At 37.5% G+C, this 13,759-nt stretch overlaps 1 non-coding gene across 1 annotated transcript; it reads left to right on the top strand.

Moving 5' to 3' along the window:
- The first annotated feature begins 6,423 nt into the window (after positions 1–6,423).
- Positions 6,424–11,236, top strand: LOC108669496. The gene is made up of 5 exons (XR_007156846.1): positions 6,424–6,524; positions 7,355–7,539; positions 8,398–8,513; positions 10,326–10,470; positions 11,072–11,236. It is a non-coding gene; the product is annotated as an uncharacterized LOC108669496 (transcript).
- The last annotated feature ends 2,523 nt before the right edge of the window (positions 11,237–13,759 follow it).

Here is a 13,759-nt window from a genome sequence, read left to right as displayed (position 1 = left end):
TTATCTAATAGATTTTCTACAAGAAATGCTTTTCTAACAATATTACGCTAGGACAGAGTATGATTGTTTTGAATTTCCTAGATTTTTCGTAGATATTTCAGCGAATTCTCCTTGCCAGTTTTGGTTTATTTAATGAACGCATCCGCGAAACAGGCGCTGCGTTAGAAAGTGGAACCAGCAAACGAAAATATCACGTGGCATTCAAATTTTTAGACTATAACGTCCCTTGCTCTAAAAACTAAAACAAAATTTGCAACTTAAGAGCAATATCTTATTCCTCAGTAATGTCTCATTCAGTAAATACAATCACTCTCGTAGTGACACAGTACGGGCAATTAATATACAAAAGAACATTACCGCGAAACTCGAGCACTTATAAGGACGAGCGTACGCGAGCCACGGCAAGACTCAACTGAATGAAGAACTGAACGAGACTGTACGAGAGAGTGCCCGACTGCCCGTGACAGTTACGCCTTCAAGTTTTACTCTGCTTTCAAAAAAATATTTTTAATCAGACGCAAGTGCATGATACATTCCAAACTATAAATCGAGGGCAAGTGGAATGTAGACAAGTCACGTTGTATAGCATTACATAAATTTTCAGGTAGTTCAAATTAAAAGAAATTCTATGAATTGGTATTCAATTTAACGATTATCGCACTACATACAACGTAGATTGATCCGTTCAATTAATAAATTCCGTTTTTAATTTCACTGCCATTTGGGGTTATAGGGTGTTGAAATAGTCTTTTGGAATGTGGGTTGAAATATTGTAGGGTGTGTGAAAAACTTACGTTCGATGTTAACAAACGCTCGGTTTCGTGAACAATAGCGTCCGACACACACAACACCGTTCAAACGATGTGTCGAAATATTTTACGGATGGACTCGAGGCCGGTCTCGCGGCTGGACTCGCGGCTGGTCTCCAAATTTAATGACCAAAGAATATTCTCCTAAAGAAATCAACGCAGCTCGATGAAACTTGGTACACGCAGGAGCTATCGGTCTTATTCAGCACGTAAAACTTTCTTCATTTCGCCTTCATTCGTGCACGAGTTAATTATGCAGCAAAACAGGCCGAAATTTGCAGTGACCAAGAATTTCTTCTAAACTACTAAACAAATTTGAACGAATATATGAATATACATTCCTAACTAACCAACGGTGATTTTTAGCTCGTGACAATTTTTTCGATTTTTCCTTCGTTCGCGAGTTATACGGCAATACATTAAATCTACTATTTAACGTATGTATAAGTATTTTTATAAATAATTCGAATTTCATTGTTTCATAATTCAAGTTTAAATTGATGTGTTCAACATCTGCTTCACGAGCTAAGTTAAACATCACCTTTTGGTGATTAGGAATCTATACCGGTAATCAAAATTTTGTTCAAATCTGTACAGTAGTTAAAAAAATGTATTGGTCAGTGGAAATTTCAGCCCGTATATTGCTGTATAACTGACGAATGAAAGTGATATTGAAAAAAATCGCATGTGAAAGCAAAATCGAAAAAATGTCACGAGCTAAACATCACCGTTTGGTAATTGTGAAGGTATATTCAGAGTTTCGTTCAAATCTGTTCAGTAGTTTAGAAGAAATTTCTTGGTCACTGCAAATTTCGGCCCGTTTCGCCGTATATGCTCACGAATGAAGGTAAAATGGGGAAAATATTCACGATTCACGAGCTAAACATCGCCGTTAGGTCCTGATGAGTACTTGTACCAATGTTTCATCGAGCTGCGTTGATTTGTTTCGGAGATATTCCCTGGAGACCGGCCGAGAGACTGCAGGGCCGCGAGTCCGGCCGAAAAATTGTCAGAGATGTGTTAAAACCCACGTACATTCCAATAGACTTCTCAAAACCCAAATTCCAACATTCAATGAAATTCATAACGAAAGTTTAATAATGAAATTGCTTAAATGTGCGTTCAATACATACAAATAGTCGCATTTTGATACGAGATCATTAACAATTTTCGAGTCATTGACTAAAATAAGTTTTATGAACTAAAATATTTGTTTTCCTTTAACTGTTTTGTCTCTGAGTTCGCTAAGTTGTTTAATACATCGAAATTGAGCCCAACACTCGGATTTTCAGTATTATCTTGGTTTGCCACATGTACACCATATGGGCCAACACCACTGATTTCTTTACTGGTTTTGTCTTATTTGTACAATGTTGTAGCCACATAGCAATGTCATGCACACTCAGAGTAAGATAGCATCAATGTTGGCCCCATATGTTGAAACCGTAATGCCACCTCATTTCCACATTGTCACATGGGCCCCTCATGGGCCCATTGTAGAATTTTTGCTAGGAATATGCCTTACATTTTCTGCTTCACAAATTGCAGCTCTTTCGATTACCTCTGCCATAACCTTTTCCAATGTTTCTTGGCTTATTTCTTTTATATTTTTAGTGATATTTTCCTTTAGCTCCATTGAAGATTGCATCTCTCTCATTGAAATGCTTGCGATAAGCTCTTTGGGTTTGAATTATTGAGCCTTGATTTTGATTGCAAAATTTTAACATCTGTGCACGTAGTACGGAACTGAATTTATCCATAATTAATCTCCGGAATTGTTAACATTTATTGTCTAACTAACTCAATGTTTATACGCTTATCGTTTGTCTCGTGTTAGGAGGCAAAGTCGACGTTCGTTAGCTCTATCTTAATTACTATTGCTTTAACCTTACCGGAGTGAAGACCTCCTGCTCAAACCGTTGATCAATCTTGCTTTTCTGTTACTTAATTTGTGTTTGTGCGAGTGTGTTTTCATTTTATTTTGTTCCATTTAATGCATGTTAGCACTGTGTTTCGCTCGTTTAAGATATTGCTTAACTGGCTTTATGCCAGTGCTTGAAACCCGTTGGGTTATTGGCTCCTTGGAGCTTCGGTGTTAACCGATTATGTCACATGCCTTAGTGCACTGAATTAACTTGCATGCTGTGCATGCGCTTAACTCTTTAAGTACGAGCGAAGACTCCTTATACTGTTTTCACTATTTTCTTTCTTAATAGTTCTCTACATGAGAACTCCTGTCTAGGGTTCCTCAACGGAAACAAATAGGTTTGTAATTTTGATTATTTGAAACTGTTATCATTATTCTGAATTTATTGCAACATACTGAAATTCACTCGGTTAAATCCTTGAATCTATTAATTTTAGGCTTAAGTTGTCTTTCTGTCTTATTCAGATAAGAATCCACCCAACCGCCTCTCTTTGGTCTTCACCTCTGCCGTTTTTTTTTAGCTGAACTACTCTTGCTTATTACGTTTTGTTGCCACCGGCAATATATGGTGAGAATTGGAGATAGAAATATTCACCTGAAACAGTGATTCATTCAACTGAAATTAAATATTGTGTTATAGACTTATAACGTTCGAACTTGTACTTATGTGCGAACGTTTTCTACTACAGTGCACGAGTTCCTCATCGCGCTTCGTGCTTCTTGTTTCCTCCTGGCTTCGTTCTGCGAACCAATTCTTTTTGCGGAATAAAAGATTCAACGCTTTCCTTGCTCTTTAATTTCCAACTATACCAAAATTCAATCAAATATGTGAAAATTAAAAATAATAAGAAGATATAAAAGTTTAAGGAATGATAAAGATATTGAAAAATAAGAAGGGTCAGTGAGTTTTGGCCTACCCTAGCTGTCTCAAGAGCCAATCATGGTTCTATGAAGGACATTAATATATCAGATTAAGGAGAGCTTTGTTAAATACATATCTAAACTAACAAACAATTCTATTAACAGATGTAATGAGAGATCATTTAAAGAAATTTTTACCGAATCATCAGATGAACTGCGGTCTTGAGAGAATACAAGAGGAACAAGCATAGGGTCGTGTCTTCAACTGACAAAGATCTGACTGAAACTTTGCTGACGATTTTGGGAACACCTTGCGTTCAATGTCAAAGGTCGGGGCTAGTCGCTACATTAAAGACGCCACTACAAATACTTTCATCGCTTATAGTCCGGAAATTGAACTCCCGTGATTGTACAGCGCTTATATTTATTAATCAGCGAATCGCAGTTCATGAAATCTCCCACCTTTAAGACTTCATTGATAATTACGAGCCGGAGGTGGTTTTATCTTTGTTCTCTTGACGTGGTTGTATTAAATTGTTTGCATGGTTGTAGTTTCTTATGGTTTTTAGGATGATTTTCTGGACGGGGTCGTCATTTTGTTTTCTTCATTAGGATTTTTCTGTAATTATTTTAGGGTCATTGTTTCTTTCGTAATGTTTTTTATCTATAAGTTCTCTTATCATGGCTTCACAGCCATTACTATCTACTGATGTGTCACTGTCTCAGTTTTCTTTGCGAGGTTTTCTCGTCAATTTCACAGGTAGGCAGCTCCATACCTGTACCTGGCAGCACGATATAATTAAAATAATTAAATACACTTGAATATTTGCTGTTCTGACTTACAATATCGTATCCCGTCTACGGGAAACATGTACGTGTAAGTACAACAATCCAGTTACAAGTTAACCTGGCGTTGTTTGGGATATATATTCCAAGTGACTAAAGAATTCCGTTACCTATCTCTTATCAGTCATCACGTTACTTGATAAATTTGCTATTTCTTATACACGCACTAATGTAAAGTTCAATGTTAAAATTCCTTTTCAACCAAATTTTATCATGAAATAAATCATTATCTTTTTGATATTCGCAGGATGTTTTAATTCTGTTTTCAAGTATTCTATACACCTAACATATTAAAAATTATTTGTAAAATCCCTTTTGAACAGCCGCTTTTGAACTGTCCTTGCACTTACAGACCAAGGCTTCAAACAATCACATCAAGCACTTTCAAAAACGCATAATACATTTTGCCCTGTGTATATAATTCACACATTTTGCCTTGCCCAGTGTATTAATTATTAATTAACACATTTTGCCTTGTGTATAATTCACACATTTTTTTCCTGCATATAATTCAGAGTGGCTCGTAAAATTTTGCATTTTTTTTACTTTTTTACCTCCCGCCATATGTCGTCTCTACTTTATAGTAGCTGGAAATATATGATGTTGCCGTCATTTCAAGCCGTTTACAAAACATTTGATGAAAAATCATATAGATATGTTCTAGGAACTTGTTGTAAATCATATAATGTTNGCGTTTGACCAGGGGCATCATGACGAAGCTTGACCAGCTGCTCTTTTTAAGCATATTACGCAGATTTGGCCTACCGGGCAATTGACTACCAAAAGAGGCTGGTAAATAGAAGCAAAACACCCTACGTGGCCGACTTGCTCCTGATTCACCCCTAAGCCGAATATAGTTCCTCTAAAACGACCTTAATCGGCACGAAAATTTTGACAGGGATTGTACGTAAGAGGCCTGATTGGATTAAGATAAGAAGAGCCCTGGCGGTTTAATTGGTTTCATTTTGATGAAATACACAACTCCGTTAGGTTCTTATGAATACATGTACCAAGTTTCATCGAGCTGCGTTCATTAGTTTGTGAGATATTCCTTGGTCACTGAATATGGAGATTTCCCGTGAGACCGGCCACGACTCGGTCCTTAAATTTGTCAGAGACCTATGCGTTTCGTGTATTGAGTTGAGTTGTTGAGTTTAAAGTTGCGGTTCTTCTCCGAAGACTTCATTTCCAGATCATAATTTTGTCCAAAAGTGTACAAATTAAATGCAGTTTATTTTAATAAAGAAGTAATTTAATGAGCGTGATCTGTTCTCCTAAGGATTTGCAACTGACGTGGAGAATAGCCGACTGAAAGTTTTATAGAGAATTACCCAATTAAAAAATCAGTTAATTTTGAAAAAGCCTTTACCTTGGAAAAATTTACGTAAATTTTCCTTCGAAGAATAGGTCATCTTACGAATTTTTAAGCAGAAAAGTCGGTTTACAACGTGTTTCGAAGATTTTACTTGGTTTATTCCACTGTAGATAGGGGCAGTACACGGACGGCTACAGTAATTGAAATAATTAAATCAAGTAAATTTAAACGAGCTATTTTATCCGCATTCCGTTGTCATCACCAGAATAAATATATCATTTCAATATTATCAATATTTTAGTAATACAAAAAGGATTATTGTCTTCTTAAAAGTGGCTCACCGTTTTTTAAATAAGTCTCATTAAATTCGTGAGAAAAATATCAACATTCTTCAGACTTATCAAACGTGACTGCAAAAATCGCACGCAGCTGCGGGGCGGAATTTCGTCATGGTAAGACGTGAGCATAACGTAACATGATGTTCTTGATATGGGAGTGGTGTACATTGTACAGTTTCCATGTCAACAATGAATACGTGAGAACCAACAGACATAAGTTGTACGTTATAAATACAGCGCATCACCTGGCTGTTGCAAGATACGCTCAAGACAACCGTTCATTTCACCGCCTGCTGCTCCGAGCAAATTAAGTAGCTTCAAGAACAACCTACCCGAGTGACTTACGTAACTCACAAATAGATTATTTGATAGCGAGTTTAACAACATGATTCCGATCAAGATCATGAGTCTGCTGCTGCTGGTTATGAGTAAGTGTTATATATATAGACGGAACTGGTGTCAATCTTTTAAGTAGTAAGTGTTCCCAAACAGAAATTAGTAAGAGCTTTAGACAGAAGTGCTACCTAGAGGCAAGAAGTACAATAATAGAAGTTATACGTGTATCAGGGTATAACTACCGTCATTTCAGAGAAATGTTCGGTACCCGTTGGGAATGAGCGTCCCTAAAATGAAATTAGAGTAATCTGTTGTTACAGGGCGTCTATTAATTAAAGTTAACTGCACTCACCTATAAGCAAAATGCGCCACCTGCCTGTAATAAAAGCAGTTTTAAGATAATAAACATCACAAATGAGTAAGATTAGTGACCTATATGGCAACGAGCATCAATATTTGGTACGTGTTAGTGTTTTTCATTTTATCCTGAAATCTCATTGGTCAGTTAAGTGTTACCAACATAATGGGTCATTATCAGTGGACGATAATATAATTCAGGAGCGCGATAACATATCGAAATCACAGCCCATCTGGTACGGCTCACACACGCGGTATTTCTAGTAATTTTTCTTTGATTTTAGTCAAAACTCAACCTAACTGCAACTGAAATTGTGTAAGCTTAGCCTACGAGTAGAAAGTTACCCATCTATTCACAATTTTTTACTGGAGGTAAGACTTCACTTAAATTTTATATGTGGAGCGAGATAATTTCAGGGTCTTATTTTACCTAATGATTTTTCGACTCTCAATTGTTATCGTTAATATTAATTTCTTCGAAAATATAAAATTCAACTCTATATAATCACCGTTCGTGTGCGAATGAAAATTTTTAAATACAAGCGAAGCATCTTCATCACGATAGGCGCAGTGTCAGCCGAATGTCCTGCTGGCTATGATGTCGTCGGATCAACGTGCATCCACCGTTTGAAGGAGGATATCTTTCGTATGACGCTGCGGTCACTTACTGCCACCATAACTTCGGCAGGCTGCCGGTGCTGCACGACTGCTCTTCCTTCCTTGATGTCGCTACATATGCCGACGATGGATGTGAGATTAAAACGTCATATATATAAATATACAATACAATAAATTAACTCATGAATAAAAAATGGTAGAATTTCCGTAATAATGTCATCTAAAAGAACTGCGTGTTTGTCGTACATCGCTCATACAATTGCTTACCATATGTTTCAGTGAAGAGAGTTATTCGCCTGAAATAACACCCGTAATGCTAGAATTTAGAATACTTTGTGAGTAGTTTCTGGCATAGCTATGCGTTCTTCTACTCAATCAGACGTGTATTCAAGACTATATCAGCAGCGTTGTCATCAATACTGCCGCTAATGATGATTGCTACTAATATTTCTAGCGACTGCCGATACTGATGGTTGCTATCACGTGCACTGATTTAAAGTGATTGTTTGCAAGGACAGTAGTGGTGGGCAATTATAACTTTCAAATGTTAGCTGCTACTATTAATCGTGCTTATGGTATAGCGTATATACTGGCCACAGATCGATCCAGAAACCCTTTCCAGACATGATGCCGGTATCATGGTAATTAGTCGCGGTTAGCATTTGAAAGTGGGTCATGCCGCCACTACTATACCAAAATACATAACCCAAATTTACTCTGTGTGCAGCGAAGATGTTGCTTTCTAAACTATTAAGAGCATATGAAGGAGAATTGAGGAAAAAATAATATGTGGCATAGATTGGAGAAATAGAGAAGACATTATGAGATGAATAAAGACGCATATCGCATTACTATATAGGTTGATCTTAGGAGCCCTAAGGTTGGTAAAGAATTACTATACGACTGATTCAGACGAAGTCAGCAAGGTGCAATTAAGGGCTTCAACCAACACACAGCCAGTCACTTTAATTAACAGATGCATTCACTCAGACTCAGCGGACGCCACCAACGGCTACTGGTTGGGTGCTACCAACTCTTCGGACACACACGTCTGGCAGTGGAGCGACGGCTCGGCAGTGCAAATGGGCGCTCCGTTCTGGGCGAACGTTAGTGACTTCGTGTGTTTACAGAACGAATATTACAGAAATATTTACGGAAAAACTACTAAAGTTTGAACCCAAGGCTTACTTATGCATAACTGTATATAGCGTGGCAGAATGATATGATATGCTTGCAAAAAATAATTGAACAAACTGCAATAAATGTAGGGCAGCATGATATAAAATGCAACGAATTAAGATGAAACTAAGGATACAAGGTGAGAACAGCTGTTTGAAAGCGATCTAGTCGAAAATCTGTTCTGTTTCTTTATAGATTTAACGACGTAGTTTTCAATCAAAATCAGTCAAATTAGCGACCAGGTGTGTAAATTCGGTGTATGTTCGGCGTATGTTCGTTGTATGTTCAGCGTATGTTCGGTGTATGTTCAGCGTATGTTCGGCGTTTGTTCGGCGTATGTTCAACGTATGTTCGGCGAATGTTCGGTGAATATTCATAGCATCCGGCGTATATATTCATATATTCGGCGTATATTCATATGTTCGGCGTATGTTCGGTGTATAATTGGCGTTTGTTAGGCGTACGTTCGGTTTCTGTTCGCCGCATGTTCGGTGTATATTAGTCGTATGTTCGGCGTATGTTCAGTGTTTGTTCGGCGTATGTTCGGTGTTTGTTCGGAGTTATTTCGACTTTGGTACGTCGTTTGATACTCAAAAATAGCGTAGGCCGTCACGCGGCAGTGACCTGGAAGACTTCAAGTCGTGGGTTGTGCGCGAAAAAAGTTTCATTCTGGTACTGTGAGCTGTAAGATACCTTGGACATAAAATTAAACAGTGATATATAGATCTAATTAATCCCTGCATAGCATAAGTGAAGTCGGCGCTGAAGAATAGGCCTGGTGTAGCCTGTCGCCGATTCTTGTACTTTTAGTGATTTGTCCATAGGAGATTTAAAAACAGGTCCTTCTAACGGATCTTTTCCAAGCATGAGCTTCATGCAAATTGATTTCGGTTTAATATTAACTATGAAATGCCACAGACGACATTGTTTTTTTCTTTTATAAATTTATATGAGCACTGCTCATAAGTTTAGCCTGTGAATGTCATCCAAATAACTATTACGATCAAAATTTTCAAGTCGTGTGGTCATTACTTTAAACGCATATATAAAAGTCCTCGTTCTTCCTATTTTATTTTCTTACGTTGGACTTGTTTGTTTGGCGTATGTTCGGCTTTGATACGTCGTTTGATACTCAAAAATAGCGCAGGCCGTCACGCGGCAGTGACCTGGAAGACTTCAAGTCGTTGGTTGTGCGCAAAAAAATTCCTTGGACATGAAATTAAAACAGTGAGATAGAGATCTAATTCATCTACATCAGGCCTATGCATAGCATAGAATAGGCCTGATGTAACCTGTCGCCGATTCATGTACTTTTCGTGGTTTGTCCATAGGAGATTTAAAAACAGGTCCTTCTAACGGATCATTTCCAAACATGGTCTTCATGCAAATTGATTTCGGTTTAATATCACTATGAAATACCACAGACGATATTTTTTTCTTTAATTAATTTATATGCGCTCTGCTTATAAGTTTAGCCTGTGAATGTCATGCAAATGACTATTACGATCAAAATTTTCAAGTTGTGTGGCCATTTCTTTTAACGCATATTATAAAAGTCCTCGTTCTTCCTATTTTATTTTCTTACGTTGGACCTGAAAAGTTTTTTATTCTTTGTGATCTTCTATTTTAGCACTAGTGCATTTTGAGCTCTATGCAGCTTAAGATGCCCTACTGTCTGCTCGCTGCAAAATTGATTAATTCAATTGCGATATGATTAAACAACGATTTTCCTATCTCAGAATGTGGGAGCAGGAAGACAGCCCGAAGGCGGAACGGAGCAGAACTGTGCGAACCTCTACCACTTAACCCAAGGAGGCTGGGGGATGCACGATGCAGATTGCCCAAGCCCCGGTTTTCCTTTGTGCTCCGGAACTCTTGTGAACGGTGAGGACATGTTTAGCAAGGTGCGATCAGAGATAAAAAGTAAACGTTTGCTGATCTGCAGAAAAGCCCCAGCCGAACTAACAATAGGACAACTATGTTTCGCGTTTGCTCTTGATAACATTGTTCATCTCGTGTCGGGGTTTGTATTTTTTAGCATAAATTATTAAATTTCAACAATATATTTGGCGTAACACTTATTTGTTGATATTTCACTTTGTTTCAATTGAGTTTGTGTCTTCTGATCAAGTGATTAGGGGTCGAGATGACCGCATTAAATACGTGGTGCGGCGACTAGAGGGCAAGGCTGGTGGTCGCTGTTTCGGCTGAAGTAGGAAGTTATTAGTGAAGCAAACCCCTAGATAATCCCTGATTACCCTCAATAACCATTGATATTATCAATATACGATTTTTAATAAATGTAGACTGCCCATCCTCTTATGTAAATTGGTTTAAAATGTGACTGAAAAATGCTTCTGAAGTGTGACAGAAAAAACGCTTTGGAACAAAAACCGTAGTCCCAATACCTAATTTAATTATTAGTGTATTCTTTACCGCAGCCTTGTAAACCTCTTCAACACACTTTTACCGTATTTCCGGTCAGGCATGTGCACCCATCCTTTTGTCCTGGTGGGCACGCAATGCGTGCACGTGATTCAGACCGAGTACAGTTGGAGCGCTTCTCGCACTCAGTGTGGATTAGCCGGAGGAGATTTGATCATTCTAGATGACTGCAACCAGTTGCACAAGATGTACCTCTACGTCGCCGAACAAGGTATTACCAACCCCTCCAGAGTTTGAATTTTTGCCCTTATCGTAACCTAACTAGTAGTTTAACTTCAATCTGTACGATTAACTTCAACTTGGTCTAATAAGAAATTTATTTGTAAAGTTGGAGTTATAATATTGAGTAACGCTTTCCTATACTTAATTGAAAGGTATCTACAAATGAAATGAGACGAATCCTCCGTGATTTCCCTCACAGGGTCTGGCAAACTATCTAATGAGTGAACTAGGTTTTATTTCTTGATGTGTGAACGTATATAATTAAAATTTGTTTTAATTATATCCGTTATAATTATGTTATATAATAATTATGTTATATTATAATTATGTTATATAATTATAACAATTATATAATTGTTTTGAATATTTCGGCCTACCACACATCCTGTCATACATACGAACTGCTGCACCGATATTACAAAACTAATTCGTTTATCAGACTACTGCAGTCCTACTGGATGCTGGATCGGTGTTACGGATTCAGGCCTGGAAGGGCAATGGCGCTGGATTGATGGATCACCGATGGGCATGGGGCTGCCTTACTGGGGATCGGTGAGAAAACGGATTCTAGCTGCTGATATGAAACGGAAGAAACATGTCTTACCATAATATGATCTACATTCAAGTATATTATATTTTGAACTATCTTGACCCCGTTCAACCTAACCTCACTCGCGGTCATGGGAGACAGACCTTATATTTTGGGAGCATGGGAGCACCATAAATGTCCTCGTAGCCATTACTTGCTAACTTGTTCCATCATTCGGTAGATTTCTCAAATCTTCCAAATTTGCTTCAAGCTGATCCTCAATTTTTCGGTTGATTTAAGTGTGCCATTTTGATATTGTCTAGCTGTAATATTAGGATATTCACGTAGAAGATATCTGGCATTGAGATCATGCTGATTAAGATTTTTGGTAACGTTGTTGTCCAACCAATGTTGAATCAACGTCGTTCTTTTACTCGCCAGGAACACATTGTCATATGTCATTCTCGCCAGGAACGCATTGTAGTATGTCGTTCTCGCTAGGAACACATTGGTATATGGCAGCATGTAATAATGTCAACACATCCATTTTACTTCTATGAACTTTAATGTAAAAAACNCGATCTCCAATCTTGAATTTAGGCTTTCTTATAACAGTCTTTATCCTGTCTCTTATACACATCTAGATGTGTATAAGAGACAGGTGTAGTAACGGCATCGTAGCAGTCGATTGGTGGAAGGTATTTAGTTGTCAGTACTGTCAGTAATGTGACGTGGGTTCAAACCCTGGTAAAAAGACAATTCTGTTTGATAGAAAAATAGGGTTTTGAATAGGAAATGAACTATATGAATCCATTATTCCTTTGTCAGCATAATACTGGTAATGAGTCTGGTAAATTATGACTGAATATATTTAAGGTTTTGAGAAAAAAACATGGTTTAAATTAATTGAGAAGCAAACATAGTCCAAATTTTAAAAATATTTCAACGGCATAAATTAGTTGTTGAATCAATATCATACAACAACTCTACGATGACTCAAAGTTCAATTTCCAAATCAATTCTTCACTTCAATTTCCAAACATACGTTTGTTGGGAGTTAATGCCCAGTATAAGTCACTTCGTCTGAATCATGTTAATGTATAATGGTTGTTTCAACGTCGTAATAACGTTGAGATTGTTAGAACTAAGTTTGGAATGAGATACAGTATGATTGCCGCGCCTTGATATGAAGAAATTACTGATAGTTTAATTTCGAATCTCTGTCTGGTAATAATCGTTACTGTCATTCCATCTTGGATATGTCTTCATTAATAACTTCTTTGTTGGAAGATAATTTCTTTTATTGGATACATACATGAAGTCTTCCTCATCTACCCTCTTCCTAATTACCCGCTAGCGAATCACGCACTTGCGACGTCAGCTATGCATGAGCCATAAAACACAATACTTAACCAGTAACTGCAGGCCTGGGCGAGAACAGTCGTGTGTAAGCTCTTACTCCTAATCATGTTAAAGGATAGTGAAGTTAACTTGAGTCAGGACAGAAATGGTTGCGGATATATTAGTAGAGAGCATAACGAGCGCATGGTGCCATTTTCCATAAACAGCTTAAATCATAGGTTACCACAACCATTTACCTTAAATCTTGCCCAACAAAGTTAACTAATTACCCCTGATCCTTCAATATTATTAAGAACAATTACCCTAAATCTTACCCAACAAAATTAACCAATTACCTATGATCCTTCAATATTATTACAAACAATTACCCCCGAATTTGCAAAAGCAGCTTAACAGGGTAACGATCATGAATCTTATCCAACAAAATTAACCAATTACTCCCGAATCATGGGTTAACGATCATTTACCCGGATTTTACTACACTCTTTAACCGAGAATAACCTAGAGCGGTTGCCTGAAAAATACTTCTGTGGAATATATAATTGATTTAAATTTTTGAAATATTTTCCAGAACCGGGGTGCTCATCTTTATTAATCAACACAAAACTATAAGGT

This window comes from Hyalella azteca, unplaced genomic scaffold, assembly GCF_000764305.2.
Source record: "Hyalella azteca isolate HAZT.00-mixed unplaced genomic scaffold, Hazt_2.0.2 contig8660, whole genome shotgun sequence".
Taxonomy (NCBI): domain Eukaryota; kingdom Metazoa; phylum Arthropoda; class Malacostraca; order Amphipoda; family Hyalellidae; genus Hyalella; species Hyalella azteca.
The sequence above is the reverse complement of the archived record's forward strand: the minus strand, read 5'-3'. Positions and strand labels throughout refer to the sequence as shown.